This window comes from Bos taurus, chromosome 9, assembly GCF_002263795.3.
Source record: "Bos taurus isolate L1 Dominette 01449 registration number 42190680 breed Hereford chromosome 9, ARS-UCD2.0, whole genome shotgun sequence".
NCBI classification, from domain to species: Eukaryota; Metazoa; Chordata; class Mammalia; order Artiodactyla; family Bovidae; genus Bos; species Bos taurus.
The window spans coordinates 91,615,711-91,637,832 of NC_037336.1; the positions used below are offsets into that span (position 1 = coordinate 91,615,711).

Genomic DNA, 22,122 nt, shown 5'->3' on the forward strand with positions numbered 1-22,122 from the left:
GAGGGTCCCTGGATTTATGAGCTTCTGCCTACGTCTTGGATTTAAGAGGAAAAAGGGTATTTACACTTATCTTTGTGATCTATTTTATATTCAGGAGAGGACTCTGTCATGAGGTTGCTTTCTTCAACTATTGGCCATTCTACACAATTTGAAGAGATTTCAAAAAATGTATCTTATTCAAGTAGAGTTGGTTGACAGTATTGCATTATGAACAGATTTTTAATTAAGGTTTATAGGTGAGTCACCATAAAAATGATGCAAACTTTCTCCCTCCACTCCTGCCCCTGGAGAAGCCACTGAAGGATGCTTCCCTTGTCTCGTGTGAAGAGACCACGGGTGTCGTAAGGCCCTTTCCCCTGACCTTAGGTCTGAGAAGGGCCTTCTCTGCCATTCCTCCTCCTCAGTTTGGAAAGATCCTTCTTGATCTTGTAAAGATCAAGTTTGGAAAGATCATTCCCCATCACTGAGACGCTCACCTGTCTTTATTGTGTTTTTCAAACAGGTAGGATTTATTAAGCAAGCAGCCTGCAGCCCACCCTCGAGACATGAGAGCAGATGAAGCCCAGTAGGACTGGTCTCATCTGTTTTTTGTTTTTTAATATATAATTTTATTTATTACTTTCTTTTACTTTTGGTTGTCCTGGGCCTTTGTTGCTGTGTGGGCTTTCTCTCCAGTTGCCGCGTGTGGGCTTCTCAATTGTGGTGACTTCCCTTGTTAGGGAGCACGGGCTCCAGGGCACACAGGCTTCAGTGGGCTCAGTGGTTGCGGCTCACGGGCTCTAGAACACAGGCTCACTAAGTTGTGCTGCACACAGCTTAGTGGCCCCACCGCCTGTGGGATCTTCCCGGATCAGGGATTAAACCCGTGTCTCCTGCATTGGCAGGCAGATCCTTTACCACTGAGCCACCAGAGAACCGCCCTGCTCTCATCCGTACTGAGGACTAAATGAAGACAACCGGAAGAATTGTATTGGCTTCTTTGTTTGCATCAAGTCGCACCCCAAGACCTTGCGGGGAGAGTTTGAGGTGTGCTAAACTGCACATCCTAAAGGAGATCAGTCCTGGGTGTTCATTGGAAGGACTGATGTTGAAGCTGATGCTTCAGCTTTGGCCACCTGATGCAAAGAGCTGACTCATTTGAAGACTCTGATGCTGGGAAAGATTGAGGGCAGGAGGAGAAGGGGACGACAGAGGATGAGAGGGTTGGATGGCATCACCGACTCCATGGACATGGGTTTGGGTGAACTCCGGGAGTTGGTGACGGACAGAGAAGCCTGGCATGCTGCGGTTCATGGGTTTGCAAAGAGTCGGACACGACTGAGTGACTGAACTGAACTGAAACCACACATGTGACAGCCAGACAGAGGGGCAGGTCTCCTGTAGCGTTTTCCCCAGAAGGTCAGCAGAAACCTGAACTCATGGCGGCTTCAAGAGACAAGCTGTTGTGTCTCAGAGGAAGAAACAGCACAGCTTTCAGCCTCTCTGGGCCCCGAGATGCTGGGTGGGCGGCACCCGGGCTCACGGTGCTCCTGGTGCCCAGTATCACGCCTGCTTCCTGCCTCTGATTTCAGGCCTTTCAGAAAGCTTTCTGTGAAATGGAAATCCTGAGTGGTCTTTTCTGATGCTTTCTTCCTTTGTGGTAAAGAGCTAATTTCATATACTTGAGGAAGCTTTTTCCAAAGGGACTAAAACTGGGCTGCTGGAGAAAGAATCAAAACACATGTGCGGGAGACAGATGAGCATTTAGGTACTGGAAGACTGTGAACACTTCACACTCCACAGAGAAGGTCGGGGGCCCCGGCTCCAAGCCCTGTGCAGGGCACCTCTCAAAAGCTGGGGTGGGCCACTTCTTTTTACTTTGAAAATCACCTCCTGGTCTCCCCCATATCACAGTGGATAGTACAGCGCAGGGGACACAATCCGATCTCTAGTCTGGGAAGATCCCCCCACCCAGGCCGCAGAGCAACTAAGCCCGTGCACCCCAACTCCTGAGCCTGGACACCCGAGAACCCATGCTCCGCAACAAGCACGGCTGTAGGTGCTGGTGCCCTTCTACACCCCACCGCCCCGGGACTGCGGCCCCACCGCAGCGCCACCCAGCTCTGCCACGTCTCCTTGCCAGGGAGTCAGGGTGGTGTGCCGACAGGTTTGTGTCTGGAAGCCTTCAGTCACTTGATTGTGACAAGTTCTTTTTTTTTTTTAATTTTGTGTATTTATTTATAGTGAAGTATCGTTGATTCGCGATGCTGTGTTCGTTTCCGGTGTCCAGTACCATGATTCAGCTACACATTTATACATGTTTGTACCTGTAGTTTCTTTATTCTTTTCCATTATAGTTTATTGTCAGTCTCTCCGTCGTGTCTGACTCTTTGTGACCCCACGGACTGTAGCCTGCTGGGCTCCTCTGCCCATGGGATTCTCCAGGCAAGAATACTGGAGTGGGTTGCCATGTCCTCCTCCAGGGGATCTTCCCGACCCAGGGATCAAACCCAGGTCTCCCGCACCGCAGGCATATTCTTTACTATCTGAGCCATCAGGGAAGCCCATTATCGTTTATTACAAGATAGAAAATATAATCCCCTGTGTTAGACAATAAATCCTTGTTGTTTATCTATTTTATGTGCATTTATTAATCCCTATACCTACTCTATCCCTCCTCTCCTTCCTCTTCCGTAACCATCAGTTTCTTTTCTCTATCTATGAGTCTGTTTCTGGGTTGTAAATAAGTTTATTTGTGTCATTAAAAAAAATTTTTTTTTTGTATTTCTGTATTTGGCTACATCTGGTCTCAGTTGCTGCACGTGGGATCTTTAGTTGTGGCAAGTGGAATCTAGTGCCCTGACCAGGGACCAAATCCTGGCCCCCTGCATTGAGAGCTCAGGGTTGTAGCCACTGGACCCCTCGGGACGTCCCTGTATCATTTTTTTAGATTTCACTATTAAGGAATTTGATATATTTATCTCTCTCTCTCTCTGACGTACTCCACCTAGTATGATAATCTCTAGGTCCATTCATGTTGCTGCAAATGGCATTATTTCATTCTTTGTTTTTTATAGCTGAGTAGTATTCTATTGTGTATATATATCACAACTTCTCTATCCATTCCTCTGTTGATGGACACTTAGGTTATTTCCATGGAGTGTAACAAGTTCTTATATTAAAAATATTCAGCTAACCTAGAAATTGTGGAAAATTCTTAAAGAGATGGGAATACCAGACCACCTTACCTTCCTCCTGAGAAATCTGTATGCAGGTCAAGAAGCAACAATTAGAACTGGATATGGAACAACAGACTGGTCCCAAATTGGGAAAGGAGTACATCAAGGCTGCATATTGTCACCCTGCTTATTTAACTTATATGTAGAGTACATCATGAGAAATGCTAGGCTGGATGAAGCATAAGCTGGAATCAAGATTGCTGGGAGAAATATCAATATCTCAGATATGCAGGTGACACTACTTTTAATGGCAGAAAGTGAAGAGGAACTAAAAAGTCTCTTGATGAAACTGAAAGAGGAGAGTGAAAAACTTGGCTTAAAAACTCAACATTCAGAAAACTAAGATCATGGCATCTGGTCCCATCACTTCATGACAAATATATAGGGAAACAATGGAAACAGTGAGAGAGTTTATTTTCTTGGGCTCCAAAGTCACTGCAGATGGTGATTGCAGCCATGAAATTAAAAGACGCTTACTCCTTGGGACAAAAGCTATGACAAACCTAGACAGCATATTAACAGAGACATTACTTTACCAACAAAGGTCCATCTAGTTAAAGCTATGGTTTTTCCAGTGGTCATGTATGGATGTGAGAGTTAGACCATAAAGAAAGCTGAGCACCAAAGAATCGATGCTTTTGAACTGTGGTGTTGGAGAAGACTCTTGAGAGTCCCTTGGACTGCAAGGAGATCCTAAAGGAAATCAGTCCTGAATATTCATTGGAAGGACTGATGCTGAAGCTGAAAGTCCAATACTTTGGGCACCTGATGCAAAGAACCAACTCATTGGAAAAGACCCTGATGCCAGGAAAGATTGAAGTCAGGAGGAGAAGGGGATGACACAGGATGAGATGGCTGGATGGCATCACCGATGTGATGGACATGAGTTTGAATGAACTCCGGGAGATGGTGATGGACAGGGAAGCCTGTCATGTTGTAGTCCATGGGGTCGCAGAGTCAGACACGACTGAGCGACTGAACTGACTGACCTAATTAAAACAAGCGAAGTCTGGAGCTGAGCTCAACTAGGTGAAGTGATTTGAGTGATCAACTTGAGCAGAACTTGCCTGAAGGCAAATATTACCTAGTCGAATTATTAGACCTAAAAAGCAATTCCAATCTTAATAAAGTTTATATCCCATTTAACACAAAGATGAAATGTATGAGGAGTGATAGCTCTACATTTCAGTGTCAGGAGTCTATCTGAGAAATGTTTGTTTTAATGATATTTTTATTACAGTTGCATAAATACAGCAAAATGCACTGAACACATGTTACAGTTTTGTGGGTTTACTCAAATAAACACACCTGTGTAACCACAGTCCTCTTTAAGAAACAGAACATAACCATAATATTTCCCTCCCTGCTGCCCTCCCCACCCTGACCCCCGACATAGTCACCACAAGTAACCGCTAGCCAGCCAATGCAGGAGACACAGGTTCAATCCCTGGGGCAGGAAGATCCCTTCGAGGAGGAAATGGCAATCCAGTCTAGCATTCTTGCCTGGAGAATCTGGTGGACTACAGTTCATGGGGTCACACAGAGTCGGACATGACTGAATGACTGAGCCATACACACACACACATTTTTGAACTTTACATCAATGGAACCACATAGTACCTAATAATTTATTTCTGCTGTCTTTCTCACAATGGTATGCTTGTAAGATTCTGGTAGGAATTGATTCCCTTACTGTGCTGTATAGTAATAATTATAGTAACTCCATAATATGAATATGCTATACTTGATGTAGCCTTTCTACTGTGGAGGGACATTTGAGTTGTTTCTCCTTTGGGCTCTTTCAAATAATGACTCCAGAAACATTTTTATACCAGTGGTGTGCACATTTAAGTGTACTTCCATTGACTGTATACACTGGGGAAGAATTGTTGGGTCATGGCATCTATTCAGTTTTTGTGGTTACTGTCAAAAAGTTTTTCCAAAGTGACTATATGTATTTACACTCCCACGGGCAATTTATGAGATTCATACATATCCTTGCTAACACAATGTTGTCGTCTTTTTTGTTTTAGCCATTTGGAGGGGACGTGGTGGGGTCTCTTTGTGGTCTTATATATTATTTTTTATTATTATTATTTCCCTGATGACTGAGGTGTAGCATCTTTTCTAAATGTTTATTAGCTTTTAGAACATCTTCTTTTATATAGTAACACTTCAATCTTTTGCCTATTTTTAAATTGCAATGAGGGCTTTTTTGAATTGATTCCTCAGAGTTTATCTGGGTGCCAGACCCTTATGGGGTCCATTATCACAGACACTTCTCTGACTGTTTTGGCAGTCAAAATGATGATGGGGAAACACCTCAAAGGGAAGAGGAATTCAAACGCTGGGCTCCTCTCTCCAGAATCCCCTTTCTCAGGGATTTTGGTTTAAGACTTCAGTGTCTGGGCAGCTTTTTGATGACTCCCAAGCAAAGAAGAGAAGCGAAAAGCAAAGGAGAAAAGGAAAGATATAAGCATCTGAATGCACAGTTCCAAAGAATAGCAAGAAGAGATAAGAAAGCCTTCCTCAGCGATCAATGCAAAGAAATAGAGGAAAACAACAGAATGGGAAAGACTAGAGATCTCTTCAAGAAAATTAAAGATACCAAGGGAACATTTCATGCAAAGATGGGCTCGATAAAGGACAGAAATGGTATGGACCTAACAGAAGCAGAAGATATTAAGAAGAGGTGGCAAGAATACACAGAAGAACTGTACAAAAAAGATCTGCACGACCCAGATAATCACGACGGTGTGATCACTGACCTAGAGCCAGACATCCTGGAATGTGAAGTCAAGTGGGCCATAGAAAGCATCACTACGAACAAAGCTAGTGGAGGTGATAGAATTCCAGTTGAGCTATTCCAAATCCTCAAAGATGATGCTGTGAAAGTGTTGCACTCAATATACCAGCAAATTTGGGAAACTCAGCAGTGGCCACAGGACTGGAAAAGGTCAGTTTTCATTCCAATCCCAAAGAAAGGCAATGCCAAAGAATGCTCAAATTACCGCACAATTGCACTCATCTCACATGCTAGTAAAGTAATGCTCAAAATTCTCCAAGCCAGGCTTCAGCAATACGTGAACCGTGAACTTCCTGATGTTCAAGCTGGTTTTAGAAAAGGCAGAGGAACCAGAGATCAAATTGCCAACATCCACTGAATCATGGAAAAAGGAAGAGGGTTCCAGAAAAACATCTATTTCTGCTTTATTGACTATGCTAAAGCCTTTGACTGTGTGAATCACAATAACTGTGGAAAATTCTGGAAGAGATGGGAATACCAGACCACCTGTTCTGCCTCTTGAGAAATCTGTATGCAGGTCAGGAAGCAACAGTTAGAACTGGACATGAAACAACAGACTGGTTCCAAATAGGAAAAGGAGTATGTCAAGGCTGTATATTGTCACCCTGTTTATTTAACTTATATGCAGAGTACATCATGAGAAACGCTGGGCTGGAAGAAACACAAGCTGGAATCAAGATTGCCAGGAGAAATATCAATCACCTCAGATATGCAGATGACACCACCCTTATGGCAGAAAGTGAAGAGGAACTCAAAAGCCTCTTGATGAAAGTGAAAGTGGAGAGTGAAAAAGTTGGCTTAAAGCTCAACATTCAGAAAACAAAGATCATGGCATCCGGTCCCATCACTTCATGGGAAATAGATGGGGAAACAGCGGAAACAGTGTCAGACTTTATTTTCTGGGGCTCCAAAATCACTGCAGATGGTGCATGCAGCCACGAAATTAAAAGACGCTTACTCCTTGGAAGGAAAGTTATGACCAACCTAGATAGCATATTCAAAAGCAGAGACATGACTTTGCCAACAAATGTCCGTCTAGTCAAGGCTATGGTTTTCCTGTGGTCATGTATGGATGTGAGAGTTGGACGGTGAAGAAGGCTGAGCGCCGAAGAATTGATGCTTTTGAACTGTGGTGTTGGAGAAGACTCTTGAGAGTCCCTTGGACTGCAAGGAGATCCAACCAGTCCATTCTGAAGGAGATCAGTCCTGGGATTTCTTTGGAGGGAATGATGCTGAAGCTGAAACTCCAGTACTTTGGCCACCTCATGTGAAGAGTTGACTCATTGGAAAAGACTCTGATTCTTTGAGGGATTGTGGGCAGGAGGAGAAGGGGACGACAGAGGATGAGATGGCTGGATGGCATCACTGACTTGATGGACGTGAGTCTGAGTGAACTCCGGGAGTTGGTGATGGACAGGGAGGCCTGGTGTGCTGCGATTCATGGGGTCGCAAAGAGTCGGAGACAACTGAGCGACTGAACTGAAGCATATGAGTGTGTGTGCATAAAGTTTCATCTGGATATCCTGCTAGCTTTATTTTTTTTTTTTTGGCCATCACAAGGGCTGGTCTAGTATAAGCCGTTCCTTTATATTCTGAAGCCTAAGTCAAGGATGAGACTGTTGATTTGGGGGCAGTTCCGAAGGAAACTGTAGAATGAGAAGCATGTCTGGTGGCCTGAAGGCCAGCCCCAAGCACTGAGCAGAGACAGCCTTTCCTGGGCTGAGCTGGGATGAAGGGAGGATGTGCGGTGCTGGGTGAGGTTCTGCCCTCTGACCGTCGGGCCTTGTCCCTGGAGACAGGGATAAGAGCTTGGGGATCTCAAAGTGTGTCCATCCGGTTCAGTCCACAGAAACTTTTGGAAGCCCCCTGCCAGTGAGTGGAACAGTGAACTGAAAATAAATGAAGGCCAGTGCTAGACTGACAGAGGTCAGCTCTTCAGTCCCATGTGCCCCAGAGGTTCCAAGCGCAGTGGGGGGTGAGGGGGGAACCTTCCCAAATCTGTCTGTTCATCTTTGTGTCTGCAAGGCTTAGAGCCAGGCTGAAAACAGCCCTGCAGACAGGAGGCCTCCCAGTTGAGAGAAGGAGGACACAGCCTGTGGAGTCCTAACAATGCGGGCCCAGGGTGGGACAGGATGGCAGTATCTGCAACAAAGACCAAGGTCCACTAGGTCCAGGCAAGAGGGACCTGCGGAAGACTGGGGCCAGCATGCCTCACCCAGGCGGGCTCCAACCTGCTTCTCACCTGGCCCGACCCACGCCCAGCCTCCTCCAGAGAGAAGAAAAGGGATCAGAACGGGGGAAACTCTGAAACAGACAAAATATGGGAAGGTTTTTTAAACTGGAAGGGACTACATTTCTTGGGAGGGGTGAGATTTCCTTTTCCATGACTGTTCTGGATTGAATCACGTCTCCTTAAAAGGTATGTTGAAGGGCTGGTACCTACGAATGTGCCCTTATTGGAAAGAGAGTCTTTGCAGAGGTAGTCAAGCTGAGATAAGGTCATTAGAGGCGGCCCTAACCCAATATGACTGATGTCTCTTTAAGAAGAGGAGAAGAGGGGGAGTTCTCTGGTGGTCCAGGGGTTTGGACTCCAGGTTTCCACTGCAGAGGACACAGGTTCCATCCCTGCTTGCTATGCTCAGTCACTCAGTTGTATCTGACTCTCTGCAGCTCCATGAACTGTAGCCCGCCAGGCTCCTCTGTCCATGAAATTTTCCAGGCAAGAACACTGGAGTGGGTTGCCATTTCCTACTCCAGGGGATCTTCCTGATCCAGGAATCGAACACTCGCCTCCTGCATTAGAAGGTGGACTCTTTACCATTCACTGAGCCACCTGGGAAGCCTGAATACGGTGGGGCAAAAAAAATAAAAAAATACAGGAGAACAGAGACAGAGACCCAATAAGAGACGCCGCATGATGACAGAGGCAGAGATGGGAGTGATGTATCTGCAAGCCAAGCAACTCTGAGGATTTCTGGAAACACCAGAAGCTACCAGTGTGAAAGAGATTCTCTCCTTGAGCCTTCACAGAGGCCTGGCCCTGTGGACACTCATTTCAGGCTTCCGGCCCCTAGAACCATGGGACGTAAGTTTCTGTTGTTTAAAACCACCCAGTGTGTGGACATTTTCCCAGGGCAGCCCTCGGGAACGAATACAACTGCAAACTGGAAATGGGGGCTGGTACACCAAGTTGAGTCCAGTTATGGAAAAGGAAAGACATTAGGTTTCTGTATATGTCTTCACATTTTATATGGAACTCAGGCATTGAGCTCATATTATATTCCTTTCAACGTTACCTTTCATGTTCCCTTTACATCTGGGCAGCCCTCATCTGCTTCTCTCCATGTGGGAATTCCCTGAGTTCATATTGCATCAGTTGCCCTCTGTGAAAGTGAAAGTCACTTAGTCGTGGGCATCTCTTTACGACCCCATGGACTACACAGTCCATGGAATTCTCCAGGCCAGAATGCTGGAGTGGGTAGCCTTTCCCTTCTCCAGGGGATCTTCCCAAGCCAGGGATCAAACCCAGGTCTCCCGCATTGCAAGCGGATTCTTTACCAGCTGAGCCACCAGGGAGGCCCAAGCTCTACATCAGTACACAAGGCAACTGCCAGAAAGCTTTTGCTTTCCTGGTTCTTGTTTCATTAAGCTAGCCTGAATTAGCTTGAGTCAGAATTCACAGCAACTGAGGAAATATATACAGTTTACCACCAAGTGTACTTTGCAGTTAAATAACAGCTCAGGTCAAGGTGTCAACAGGAAAGGAATTAGTGACAGCTACAGTGTTTTCTCATATAAATGTGTACCATCAGGGTGGACCTGTTGGGAGCATTGAAGAGCTCCAGAGAGGTCTCCTCAGTCAGATTGCCTCCTTGCTTCTATGAGTGTCTGTGATCCATTGGGTAGCATCATTCCTCTGCTTCTCGAAGGCATTATTAGGTTTACAATTAAAGTACAAATATCTCCCAAGAAAGTTCACAGCTTAAGTTCTTAGCAACAGATGACCGTTATTGATTGTGTGATTTCTGGGACTGGGAAGAGATGAGGATGGAAGGAGGAAGGCCATGTCCTGCTTCCAGTATGCCCAAGGACAAGGTCATTGTAATCATCAAGAGCCAGTATTCAATGAGCATTCATGTCACGGTTGATGGTTTAGTCTCTAAGTCGTGTCCAACTCCTGCGACCCCATGGACTGTAGCCTGCCAGACTCCTCTGTCTATGGGATTCTCCAGGCAAGAATACTGGAGTGGGCTGCCATTTCCTTCTCCAGGGGATCTTCCCAACCTAGGAATCAAACCCCGGTCTCCTGCACTGCAGGCAGATTCTTTACTGACTGAGCTATGAGGGAAGCCTCATCCATGTCATAATAATGACAGTTAGAAAGCATGAACTACATTTTCAAAGCAGAAAGGAGTTCATGAATGGCTCGTAGACTTATGGCTTGTTCTTTGGCTTGCTTTCACAGGAGCTGGTAGACAGATAAGCTGACAGCAGGTCTCCACCACTGCCGTCGATCACTGCTGTGTTCACCTTGCCCTCGGGATGGTGCTGGGGAGACACAGAAGTCCCCCTAGTACTTCTTCAGGACGGCATGTTTCTCATTCCCTCATCATAATGAAAAGAAGATGGATTTCTCAACCACTTCCTCCGGGAGGAGGTAAATCTGGCATGTCCTTGGGTTTCTCTGCAAGCTGGTAGCCACGAGAACACTGCTGGTTAACAAGAGTCGTCAGGACTGGGTGCCTTTCTCAGTTAAATTTCAGGTCCATGTAGGACTCTGCACAAATTGATGCTATCCTGTTGTAGGAAATGGTACTTGAAGCAAGAAATTGTCAAAACCATGTGACAAATTAAGTCCCTCTATTTCAAAGAATCCAAAATTGCTTTATACGGACTTCCCTAATGGTCCTGTGGCTAAGACTCCATGCTCCCAATGCAGGGGACTCGGGTTCAATCACTGGTCAGGGAACTAGATCCCACATGCCACAACTAAGACCCAGCATAGCCAAATAAATAATAAATATTTTTGAAAACTTGCTTTGTAAGTTCTCTCATGGCCCTGGGGGCTGGGAGTGTATATTCAGATGATAAAGACATCTGTGAGGCAAGAGGAAAAACCCAGTCAGCTCCTGCACCAGCTTCTGCTGCTTCTCCTGTTCCAGAGGCTGCTTGTTCAAAACAAGCTGTCTGTTTTTATTAGGGAATTCCACAAGAGAAAGTGTGTTTGCTGAGACTCTCATTCCAATGACGTGAAATAATAATAAAATATGCAAACAGAGTTCCCATCCCTTGTTGGGAGAGGGGGAAGGAAGGTGGGAGTGAGCAGGGTATTCCAGAAGCATGAAGAGTAGACAACAACAAAGTTCTTTTTTTTTTCTTTCTTCTCCTTTAAAAAAAAATGGTAAAATAGGAATGTTTTTAAAACTCTTAACCCAATAGCAGGGAAAAGACTTCATTAATCCTGTAACTTTGGGGAACCACTGCAGATGGTGGTGGTAGTTTTAAAATCTAGAAGAGAACACTGCAATGCCAAAATGATTTAAAAAAAAAAATTTTTTTTAATGGAGATGTATTCTTTACAGTATAAAGATACAGACCTAACTTGTTATAGAAAGGTTATACATAGTCCTATCAAAAACTATATCTGATTTAAAAGCCTGGCATGTGAATTTTAAAGCTTATGGCTTATTTAACCTTTCTTTTTTTTTTTATTTTATTTTTTTTTATTTAACCTTTCTAATGAGAAAGTTTGGGTGAAAAACCAAACAGTAGCCATGAAATCAGGGTATTATTGTCCTGATTAAATAATAAAGATTTATTAATTTATGTGTCTGTTAATTTAATAAGTATTTATGTAATGTGCTAGACAAAAGCCAGATGTTTTTCTGCATGACATAATTTCCTCATTCTATTACTAAAGTTTGTAAATTTCTTTTTAAAAATGCATTGGAATGAAGCTGTTTAAAAGAATCAAATTGTCTATATGTATTGGCATGCCCATATGTTTATTTCATATCTATGTAAGTGTGCAGAGTATAGGGTGCATTTGATAAACATTTACTATAGTTGTTATAGGATACCCTAAGACTTTCTTTTTCTTCCTTTTGAGATATATTGGACCAAGGAGAAGTTGGCAAACATGTAAATCTGAGCTCAAGGTCACATTTTAGCTCATTTAATACCCTAGCTTTGAAACTGAAACCCACAAATTATATATCATCGTCAAATAGTAACTTTTAGTAACAAATTATATATCATCATCAAATAGTAACTTTTAATAACATAACAGTTAATGTGATTTATTCTCACTACTCACAGGTATGGGCTTCCCAGGCTCAAATGGTAAAGAACCCACCTGTCAGTATAGGACACCTGGCTTTGATCCCTGAGTCAGGAAGATCCCCTGGAGAAGGGCATGGCAACCCACTCTTGCCTGAGAAATCTCATGGACAGAGGAGCCTGGCGTGCCACAGTCCATGGGGTTGTAAAAGTGTTGGATATGACTTAGTGACTAAACAATAAACACCACCACCACACCTGTATACCTAAATGGATTTCATAGCTCCACTTACGAGGAGAAAGCTGCTAGTTCTAACATAATGGTGGAAATCCATTCTCTACGTAGTTTAAGTTCAAAACTCACTTCCCATGTGAAGATCTTGTCCGTATACCAGATGGCTCCATGCCAACAACCCTCAACTTCAGACGTGGCTTAAATTGTCTTAGCCCGTGAACGGAAGTTGATCTGTTTTTCCTCCCTTCCCAACTCACTCAGAACTGTGACATCCAAACTCCAAACCCCGAATACTTTCAATAATAATAATAATAATAAGCAGCACTTATATAACAGAAAGTTACGAAGACAGTGCTGTTGAGGGGCAAATGGAAATGACCCAACATAGTGAACAGGGCTGGGAGGAAGTACAAGGAATTCAGGAAGAGTCCAACTAGAGATCCTGCGACGAAGTCCAAGAACAAGTTTAATGGGACGAGGGAATTGAAAACATGGAACTCAGGGCCATAAAGGGGAACTGGAGAGAAAAGGCGTGCTCTTGTTTTGTATGTCTTGCATTTCATGGAAAGTTTATGGGTTCAGCAAACACATTTCCTTGGCTGAGGGCTCCAGTGAAAATAAAGGCTGGCTACATAACCATCTGTCACTCAAGAATTGACTGGACCTCTTTAAGGTATAGAAGCATTAAAATTGATATTTTATGTTGATTCAGAAAATGCTTTTACATTTTCAGATATGCTTATCAGATTTCATAAGTTATGGAAAATGAAACAAACTTACAATAACATGAGTTTTATCAACGTAGAACAATCAGGGAATTCCCTGGTGGTCTGGTGGTTACAGTTCCATCCTTCCACTGCAGATGGTATGGGTTTGATCCCTGGTAAGGGAACTCAGATCCTGCATGCTGCACCACTAGGCCAAGAGAACAAGACAAAACCCAAAGCAACAAGATCAACAAAAACAGTCAATACCACAGGCATGTTTTTCCCCAAGGGTATGTCTTTTGAGGGGGAAGCCCAAGATTGCCCACATGTAAGTTACACGGAAGCCAGACCAGGGCCTTGGTAACTCGGGCTGATCACTCAAAGCTCACTCACAAATGTAGGAGTAGCATGCTTTCCAGGAAGCACTGAGGACCTCTGTCTCCTTTTTGGGGATACGGGGAGATGCTTTCCATCTCAGGGCTAGAGCAGAGACAGTGTCAGCCCTGGCCAAGACAGATCCTCTGCAGGATTAAATGTGTTTTTTTAGACCTGGAATCTTGAGCAACCTTCTAAACAAGCATTGACCTTTTATTATGGGGTAGTAAAATTACCTTTTGTTTTTTAACAAAGTAATCTTACCATTTTTTTCTTTCAAGAATAAATTAGTTCCAGTCTATACTTACTTGTCAGTGGGAAGGAAAAAATGGGTCAGATGAATCCAAGAGAAAGAAAAGTCCATCACCAGTGTGAGCGGGTGTGCCGCCCCACCCCACTCCACATCAGACACACATGCAGCTGGTTTGCAGGCAGTGCAGGGTGGATCCAGATTATCAGAGTACACACAGCTTTTGGGAATTGTAATCAGGCCTAATGCCTTCTTTCTTTCAGGAGTTGGAAAAGTACTGTGAAGTGGCTCGTGCAAGCTCCTGGAACGGCTGAAAGAAACTATTTGCATTGGGCCAGTGATCTTCAGAAAGCAAGGCTGCAGCCTCCCTTGAAAAGGCTACCCGACCTCCACCCCCCCACCCCCACCCCTGACCCCCTGCCCTGGGAAATCTCGACTTTTCCAAACTTAGCCTGACCTACTGGCAACACACTGCCTGCAGTGCTGGAGACGCTGGGCTGGAGTCAGTGTGGTCTTTGTCTGTTTAGTGGGTCCTGGGGCGCTGGGAGGGAGGCTGTATGGAGCCTGTTAATTTGGGGCGTGAAGCAATAGAAAAGCTCTTAGAGGAAGTAACCATCGCTCGAATCCTCCTTCTTGCCCACAAACAGGCCGTAAAAGTGAATTTGAGCTCCGTGGAGACAGGTATTAAATGCAGCCGTTCTTGAGTGGTATTACCATTGTGTGTGTGTCTAATGTCATTTCTGTAACCAGCGGGGCCCAGGCTGAGGCGGAGAGTTTACTTGGCAAAGAAGACTCTCTTCCCTTAGGTTCTGGGAAAGGGAGAAAAGAGAACAAAAAACTGCAACTTCCAAAACACACAGAAAAGTTCCAAAAGCTAGAAAGGTGTTTTAAGAAAACTCTTTCTGACATAGAACAGGGGAAGGATGACTTGTTTGTTGGAGCTGTCGACTCAATGTTGCTACCAGAAAGTCCAACGGAAGATTCTGGCAACAAATTTCAATTCTGCGAACACTGCTACACACCCTTTAGGTGCCAGAAAACATACAAAATCACTGGGGGTAAAAAGATGAATTGGGTTGATCCCTTCAAGAAAATTAGGTTTGAGTAATTTAAGTATGAAAAGTCTGCAAAAGAATATGACAGAAGAGTTTTCTTTTTCCTAGGGAGTGGGGTTATAGCTAATATTATTTTTAACTTTCTAGTAAATACTTGGATGCTATAACTGAAGCATCTTGGTGGGGATGATATGAGTGGACAGTGAGAACACTGGGGCTTGCCTCTTTTTTTAAAACCAGGCTGTTCTGTTCTTTGCGGGGATTCAGTTTGAATACTTCTTTGCGAGTAGGTAGATTTGCTTTAATTGGGCCTTGGGTATTTCTAAAGGGAAGTGATCTTGCTTCTCATCGAAGATGATAACTTCCTGATGGTTTCCCAGGCCCCTGGCTCTCTCCCCTCAGCTTTCGTTGCTGATTGCACTCTATCTCACAAGAGTCCTGTCTCTGCCCAGTCTTTGCCAGCGGAATCTCAGCCAGGCCCTGGGTTAGACCTTCTTTCTCCCGGCCAGTTAGTTCTCTGTCTTCGTCTCCAGGTCCAAACGGTTCTGAACACTAGTCTCATATATTCTCCACATGCTCTTCCTCCAATTTCTTCTCCACCCCCCGCCCCACCCTCCACCCTCCAGCTACACTGGTGCTTAAAACCTTCAGAAGGTTCTCATTGTTCTAAGGATAAAATCCAAAATTCTTAACATGCCTACGAGAGCATGCGTGACTGGCTCTTCTTTGGCCTCCTGTCTGGTTGTTCTTTCTTTGGCCATCTCTTACATTGGAAAAGATTCATGCTGGGAGGGATTGGGGGCAGGAGGAGAAGGGGATGACAGAGGATGAGATAGATGGCTGGATGGCATCACTGACTCGATGGACGTGAGTCTGAGTGAACTCCGGGAGTTGGTGATGGACAGGGAGGCCTGGTGTGCTGCGATTCATGGGGTCGCAAAGAGTCAGACACGACTGAGCGACTGAACTGAACTGGTTGTTCTGTCCGTTCTCCCTTCCTTTCCGCCGGGCTCAGCTCTGTCCCACGTCAGAGCTTCAAATTAACCGCTCCCTTCACCCGGATTGATGGAGCCAACTCAGTCGTCCCTTAGAGCTGGATTAACTCATTATTCTATGCTCTGCATCTTAGCAGAGACACAAAAAGCAGTGTTTGTAGAATGATTTATTTACTATGCATCTCCCTCACATTGTAACGATGACATTGATTATATACCCACGACCTGCTACAGGGCCAAGTGCTAAGTAAATTCTCCATAAATGGATTAAAAGTCTCCATAAATGGATTAATAACTGAGAAGGTTTTAGTCCTGGAGGGTAAAATTTCTCTCCCTAACGATGTGAATGCTCACCTTTACTACAGATAGAACTTCATCTCTGCAGATTGATTATTTTTTTACTGAATGGAGTGGGACTAAGATTGAGACCCCTCTCACTAGGCCCTGATAGCATTGCAGCCTGGATTCTGCTGGGGGTCCTGTTGGGGGGTTTGGGCCCAGGAGAGAGATGCTCTGGATGGTTTCACATCTTTGGGATCATTAGTTGGTTTCAGTTCTTTTATTTTCCCCTTCTGCAATTCCCTTTCTGTTGCCCCAAAATGTCTGTTCAATTTTGTTGACCCTCTCAATGTGGTCACAGCTGTGGTGTGAGAAGCTGGGCGAGGAAGCTAGCCTCCCCCTTGTAAAGCCATAGGAGAAAATGCTGAGCCAACTTGCAGCGGAGGGAGTGGGAGTCAGGAACAAAACGTCAGGCCGAGGGGAGAAAGGGCAGTAGGGTGGGATTCGGAGAGATAACAGTGGCCACCGGGAACGTGCGGGCATGTGTGGGGAGGGGAAACCAGACAAGGCCTGGACTCTGCTGAGGTTACATAGTGTGCCCGTCCCTGTCAGCTCCAAATTCACCCTTTTCGCCTTCTTTGCAAAAAGGGGTCTGGGCCTTTTGCGTAGCTTTCTCTGCCAGCTGGCTTGTGGTTTAGCGTTATCAGTGCAGGGTGTCAGGGAGGCCTTGTGAGAGGGCACAACTCTGCCTGTTGGTTGCTGTGACCTCTCTTGACTGGTTCCTGCAGTACCAGGGTTCTGCAGCGCCAGGTGGCATCCAGTGACCACCGGCTCCTTCTGACACCTCTTTTGGGTAGTTTTTGCAGGGAAGTGCTTTTCCATAAGACACTTCCTTTTGAACAGCTTCCCCACACCCAAGGGGGTCGATATTCAGTAAGTTTTAGGGGGTGGATTTCCAGCAAGTCGCACTGGCATGAGACCACAGTGATTTCCCTACACTCGGTGAGCCAGAGCCACCTTCTCCCAGCAGGGTCTGGGCTCAGGCTGGGATAGGGGAAGGCTCTATCACAGTCCCAAGGGTTGCGGCTGCCTAAGAAAATATTTATATCTGCTGTCCCTATTCTGAGTTCTCTTTACTTCTAACTAATCAACCCTTCATTGCTCCAAATCCTGTCATATAGTAAATAATTTGCTTTTCCTATTTATTAGCCTGCACAGGACCTTTAGTTGTGGCATGCGAATGCTTCATTTGGCATGTGGGATCTAGTTGCCTGACGGGGGATCGAACCTGGGCCCCCTGCATTGAGAACACAGAGTCTTAGCCACTGGACCACCATGGAAGTCCCATTAATTCTTTATATTAAACTTCTACTGCTGAATTACTGTGTGGTTTCTCTTTCCTGATTAGACCCAGACTGGAACACATAGGTTGGGGCTCAAATTCTGATTATCCTGGGAAGGTGTCTCTTGAAGGGGGGTTGTGGGGAGGAGTTGGAGACATTTGGGTTACATGTACTTTCCCAAGTCTGCAGTAATCAGAAAAAAAATTTTTTTGGAAAAAGTGTGAAAAAACATGACACAAGAAGCCAGGGTGACAAGCATGTAAAGATCCCAGGGTGGTAGGCCTGTGCTAAGATGATGCTTGAGTTGGGAACTGGAGAGTGAGTGGGGTGGGAGATGTTTCCCCGGGCAGAGTCACGTCAGCCCCAGTGGAGACAGGACCAGGGAGGGTCTATGCAGGGAAGAGGGGTCCATGTGAGCAGAGCCTGTGGCAGTTGAAAATGGACAGCCAGGTGTGTCTGAGAGCAGGAAATCCTTGGGACCTCATTTAAAAGTTGCAGCTGTGTGTGGGAAGGTTGCTTCCACCTGTCTTTAAGCCTGGCGCCAGCTGGCAGAAGCTTCCTTGAAGATCTCGGACCCTCTCCAGCTTTCTGGAGTTTAACTGAGGAAGGGCCCTGGCTGGTGTGCCCTGAAATTCATGTCTGGGTTTGTGCACAAGGCCACACTTCTTGTCTGCCTGCTCCCAGCTAACCACTGGTGGAGACACGGGTATTAAGGCAGGTGGGTGCCAAGGAGAACTGGGCCCCCTGGGATGGGTCACTTTGGAGTAGGACTCGCCCACAATCTTCCGGAGGCTGCCAGGAGGTCAGGACGGTTGCTGCTGTCTCCTTAACTGGGGTCAGACTTGCAGGACGCCTGCCTCTCCGGGATCCCTTCACATTTCATCCCACCGCCATCCCCCCTAAGCAAATCCTTCAGTATCTACCCCTGCTTTGGTGCCTGCTTTTTGAAGGACCCACACTAGTACACGGACTAAATCTTCCCCCTTCCTTCTCTCTCCGGGACAGCCTTTGTAAAGGCAGAGACACCGATCATGGCAACAAAGCCTTCATTCCTGGTTCTCCCGAGCGTCCTACCCCTTTCTCCATCACCCCGGCCCTCTGGATTCCTCAGGTTTCTCTAATAAACTCTACAGCTTTCACCTGGAAGGTCCGAATTCTCCTGAACCCCCGCCCCCGCCCCCCCCCCCCCCCCCCCCGTCTCCTCCCTCTCGCTCTTTTGGGAAGGTTAGGAGACTAGCAGTCTCTCCTGTCTGCACGGGGCTTCGGATACCGCCTGCTCCTGCCCTCAGTGGTACCCAAGTTAGCACTTTCCCTCTCTTGGCTCTATGGGGAAGGAACTGGATCTTAACGCTTCGCATCCTCCGAGCAGGCAGAGCACGGAGTTCACAGGAAGGCGCTTACTCGAAGCTCGCGGAGTTCTCGCTGTTGATTAGTTGGGGACGTCCTAGAAAGAAAGGGCAGTAGGCGATCGCGAGGTACGGGGGCGGGAGCGGGTGAAGGAGGGTCGGGGGGCTGGTTTGGTGGGCGCAGCTGCGGATGCGCGCCGGCCTGGGGCTGAGGTGGGGGCTTTTGCTGGGGAGATGGTGGGGGGTGGGCTGGGCTGGGCTGGGCGGCGGGGGCGGGGAGGAGGCGGGCCCAGCGGCCCCGGAGGAAGGTGCGGCTCCTCTCGCCACCAAAGGCGCTGCGCGCGGGGCGAGGGGTAGTCGCGGCTGCCGGAGGCTGAGCGCCCGCGCGTGGACGAAGTGACCCCGGCAACTTCTCCAACTCGGCCGGCGCCGCCCCGCGCGCACACGGGACCCCGGGGGAACGGCCGTGTCGCCGATCGGGGGCCCGGGCGGCTGTCGGGCTCTCCACCCAGGTAAGGGGGGCGATGGGGAGGGGTGGCGTGGGGGCGAGTCCAGACGCCCGGGGCTCGGGGCGGGCGGCCCACCGCCTCGGCTTTGTTCCCCGCGCCTTCCTCCGCCTGCCCCGGGCAGGGAGCCCAGGGTGGCGGCTGCGGTCGCCTAGCCGGCGGTGCCCGGAGCACCGGGAGCGGCGCCCTGGCGCGCCCGGGACCCCGCGCAGGCTGGCGGCGCGGAGGAAACGCTTTCCCGACCCCCGCGGTAGGGCGTCGGGGCCTCGGGGGTGAGGCGGCCCAGCGCCCGGAAGGTCCTGGGAGAGCGGCCCCCCGCGCCCACGGCTCGGATCTCCGAACTCAGGGTCCCCCGAGCCCCGGGGCCGCCGAGCGGAAGGGCTGGAGTCCCGCCGCCGCGCCCCCGCCCGGCTCCGCTCCGAGGGGCCCAGGTGCCAAGTTTCTGGGAAAACCGACACGTCGTGTCGCAAACGGATCATATTTACCAAAAACAGTTTGGAAAGAAAAGAGGCCATTCTTCCAACAATTGACGGCCGGGCCGCCGCCGCAAAGGTGAGGGGGGTACGATTGCACCGGGGTCGTTTCTCTTTAAGACACGGTGAAACTTAATATGTTGAGCTTCCCTGTGCTTAACTTTTTAAAATAGCAAAGTGGGGTAACTTTACTTAACTAGGGGGAGGGGAGTCGGCTTGGTCCTGAAGATCATTCCCTTCGCGTTGCTTCTGCGGAGGCCCCGGAGAGGCTGCCTGGTGACAGTTGTAATCTACGCAGCCTTGGGTCGCGATAAGACCTTTATTCACCACGTGGCCAAGGTCTTGGGGTTCTCTTCTCATGCTCATTCAATCCGTTCTACCTCCCCTTCCTCAAAGGCCGCTGAAAAATTATTTTAACCGACAGCACCTGGTTATCTCCAATCCCTCTCAGATAGATTTAAGCTGGAGGGTGGCTAATAAGTCCTTAAGTCTTCCTAGTCTTACAGGTGCTATACATATTTCAGCCCTAGGCTCTCAATAAAATTTCAATTTCTGGTCTTATCATTTGAGCATAACCAATAGATCTTGTGTACATACACACTTACAAAACATTGGTGTTCTTTGAGGTTTTTTTATGTTCTAAAAATGTAGTATTAAGATTGGTGCAGTTCTAAAAGCAAACTTCTTTTCCATTGACCTTTACCTGTTCAGTTTATAGGATGAAACTTCTTACTTTGGAATCAGAGTCCCTAATTATCTTGTGATTGGTAAATGTTAAAAACAGGGCAAGGTATAATTGAAGAGTTTATTATGTATAGTGGCAAAAGGAGCCCCTAATGGTGTCGGAATCAATTTCAGCACCTTAATTTGCCTATGTATAAGATGCTTCATCATCTCACTCTCTCTCACACACACACACACACACACACACACACACACGTCTCTCCCTCCCTCACACACACACACACACACACCTCTCTCCCTCCCTCTCCCCTTATACCCACACACAGACTCATCAGACGCTTTCCAAGTTGTCGTTTCCAGACCACTGTCTGGAATGAATGAGCATTCTGTTTATACTGCGCTCACTCCATTCATCCATCTGTTGATTACCCACACGTCCGTCATGTGTCAGTCACATCCCTTCTCGGGCAGGCTGTCCTCCCTCCTCCTTGCTGGGCAGTTAAGCTCTTTCTTCTCTAGTAGTCAGTATCTCTATTAGAACAGCTTGTTTTTTGTGACACCTCTGGCCACGCACATGTGCATGCATGTTAGCTGCTCAGTTGTGTCTGACTCTTTGCAACCTCATTAACTGTAGCCTCTCAGGCTCCTCTGTCCATGGAATTCTCCAGGCAAGAATACTGGAGTGGGTTGCCATTTCCTATTCTAGGGGTCTTCCTGACCCAGGGATCGAACCCAGGTCTCTTGCATTGCAGGCAGATTCTTTACTGTCTGAACCAACAGGGAAGTGACCTTGTAAAATTGTGTGAGTTGTTCACTGTATGAGGTCATCCTGTCCAATGGGCAAGTGGAGGCTGAAATCCAATTTGCACGCCACTTCCCAAGCCTCTGGTGCCTGCCTCTCCACTGGAAGAAGTCACTTTCTTTAATTTATCTGAACGTCCAGGGTGGGCTAGCTGTGGCCCTACTTCACCCTCTCTCCACTACTAAACTCAGCACCCACCATGGAGACTGACTGGCCAGGAGCTCAGTTAAGTCTCCTTAAATGAGAGAAAAGAAAGCATCTCTACAGACATCTAGGAAGCGGGAGTTTGGGGGCAGATTTCTCATATAAGTCAGGATATAGGAATGGGCTTTAGTTTGCTCTGATGTCTGGCTCTTCAAGTGATTCTTAGAAGTCGTCTTGATTACAGGGGAGAATCTGGGGGAATGAATTCACACGTGGGCATCAAAGATGTGTGCCAGCACGTGGTGGGCCTCCTCAACTGACTCCCTTTCAAGGCAATAAGTATCCATCTAATCATGATGTGCTGAGAGAGAGTACAGGACTCTTAAAAGTAAGGCTATAAAGAGCTCGGCTCACATGAACATGTGTTAGTACATTGGATGAAGTGCCATGTTGTACATAAGCACTACAGTCATCTTAAAGTGACATATCACAGAGTTGAAAGAAGGAAGAAACAAGGCTTTGAATCAGATTTATTTAAATTCTCCGATTGAGATCAGCATTTAGGGTTGCAATTTGCATGCGAAAAAATGGAGTTTGTATGTGGGACAGTTTGCAAACTCAGTTG

The 22,122-nt window shown here is 46.8% G+C and overlaps 2 protein-coding genes across 5 annotated transcripts in view; both read left to right on the forward strand.

Moving 5' to 3' along the window:
• The window catches only part of SCAF8 (SR-related CTD associated factor 8), a 221,350-nt gene extending 203,772 nt beyond the window's left edge, over positions 1–17,578 (forward strand). For all 3 annotated transcript variants that reach the window (XR_009495878.1, XR_009495879.1, XR_009495880.1), the window contains 2 exons: positions 10,490–10,681; positions 14,134–17,578. The gene's annotated coding sequence lies outside the window, so the exon portion shown is untranslated. The remainder of the gene's footprint in view (positions 1–10,489; positions 10,682–14,133) is intronic.
• A 1,638-nt stretch (positions 17,579–19,216) lies between these two features.
• The window catches only part of TIAM2 (TIAM Rac1 associated GEF 2), a 236,767-nt gene continuing 233,861 nt past the window's right edge, over positions 19,217–22,122 (forward strand). For both annotated transcript variants that reach the window (XM_015472916.3, XM_059889963.1), the window contains exon 1: positions 19,217–19,400. The gene's annotated coding sequence lies outside the window, so the exon portion shown is untranslated. The remainder of the gene's footprint in view (positions 19,401–22,122) is intronic.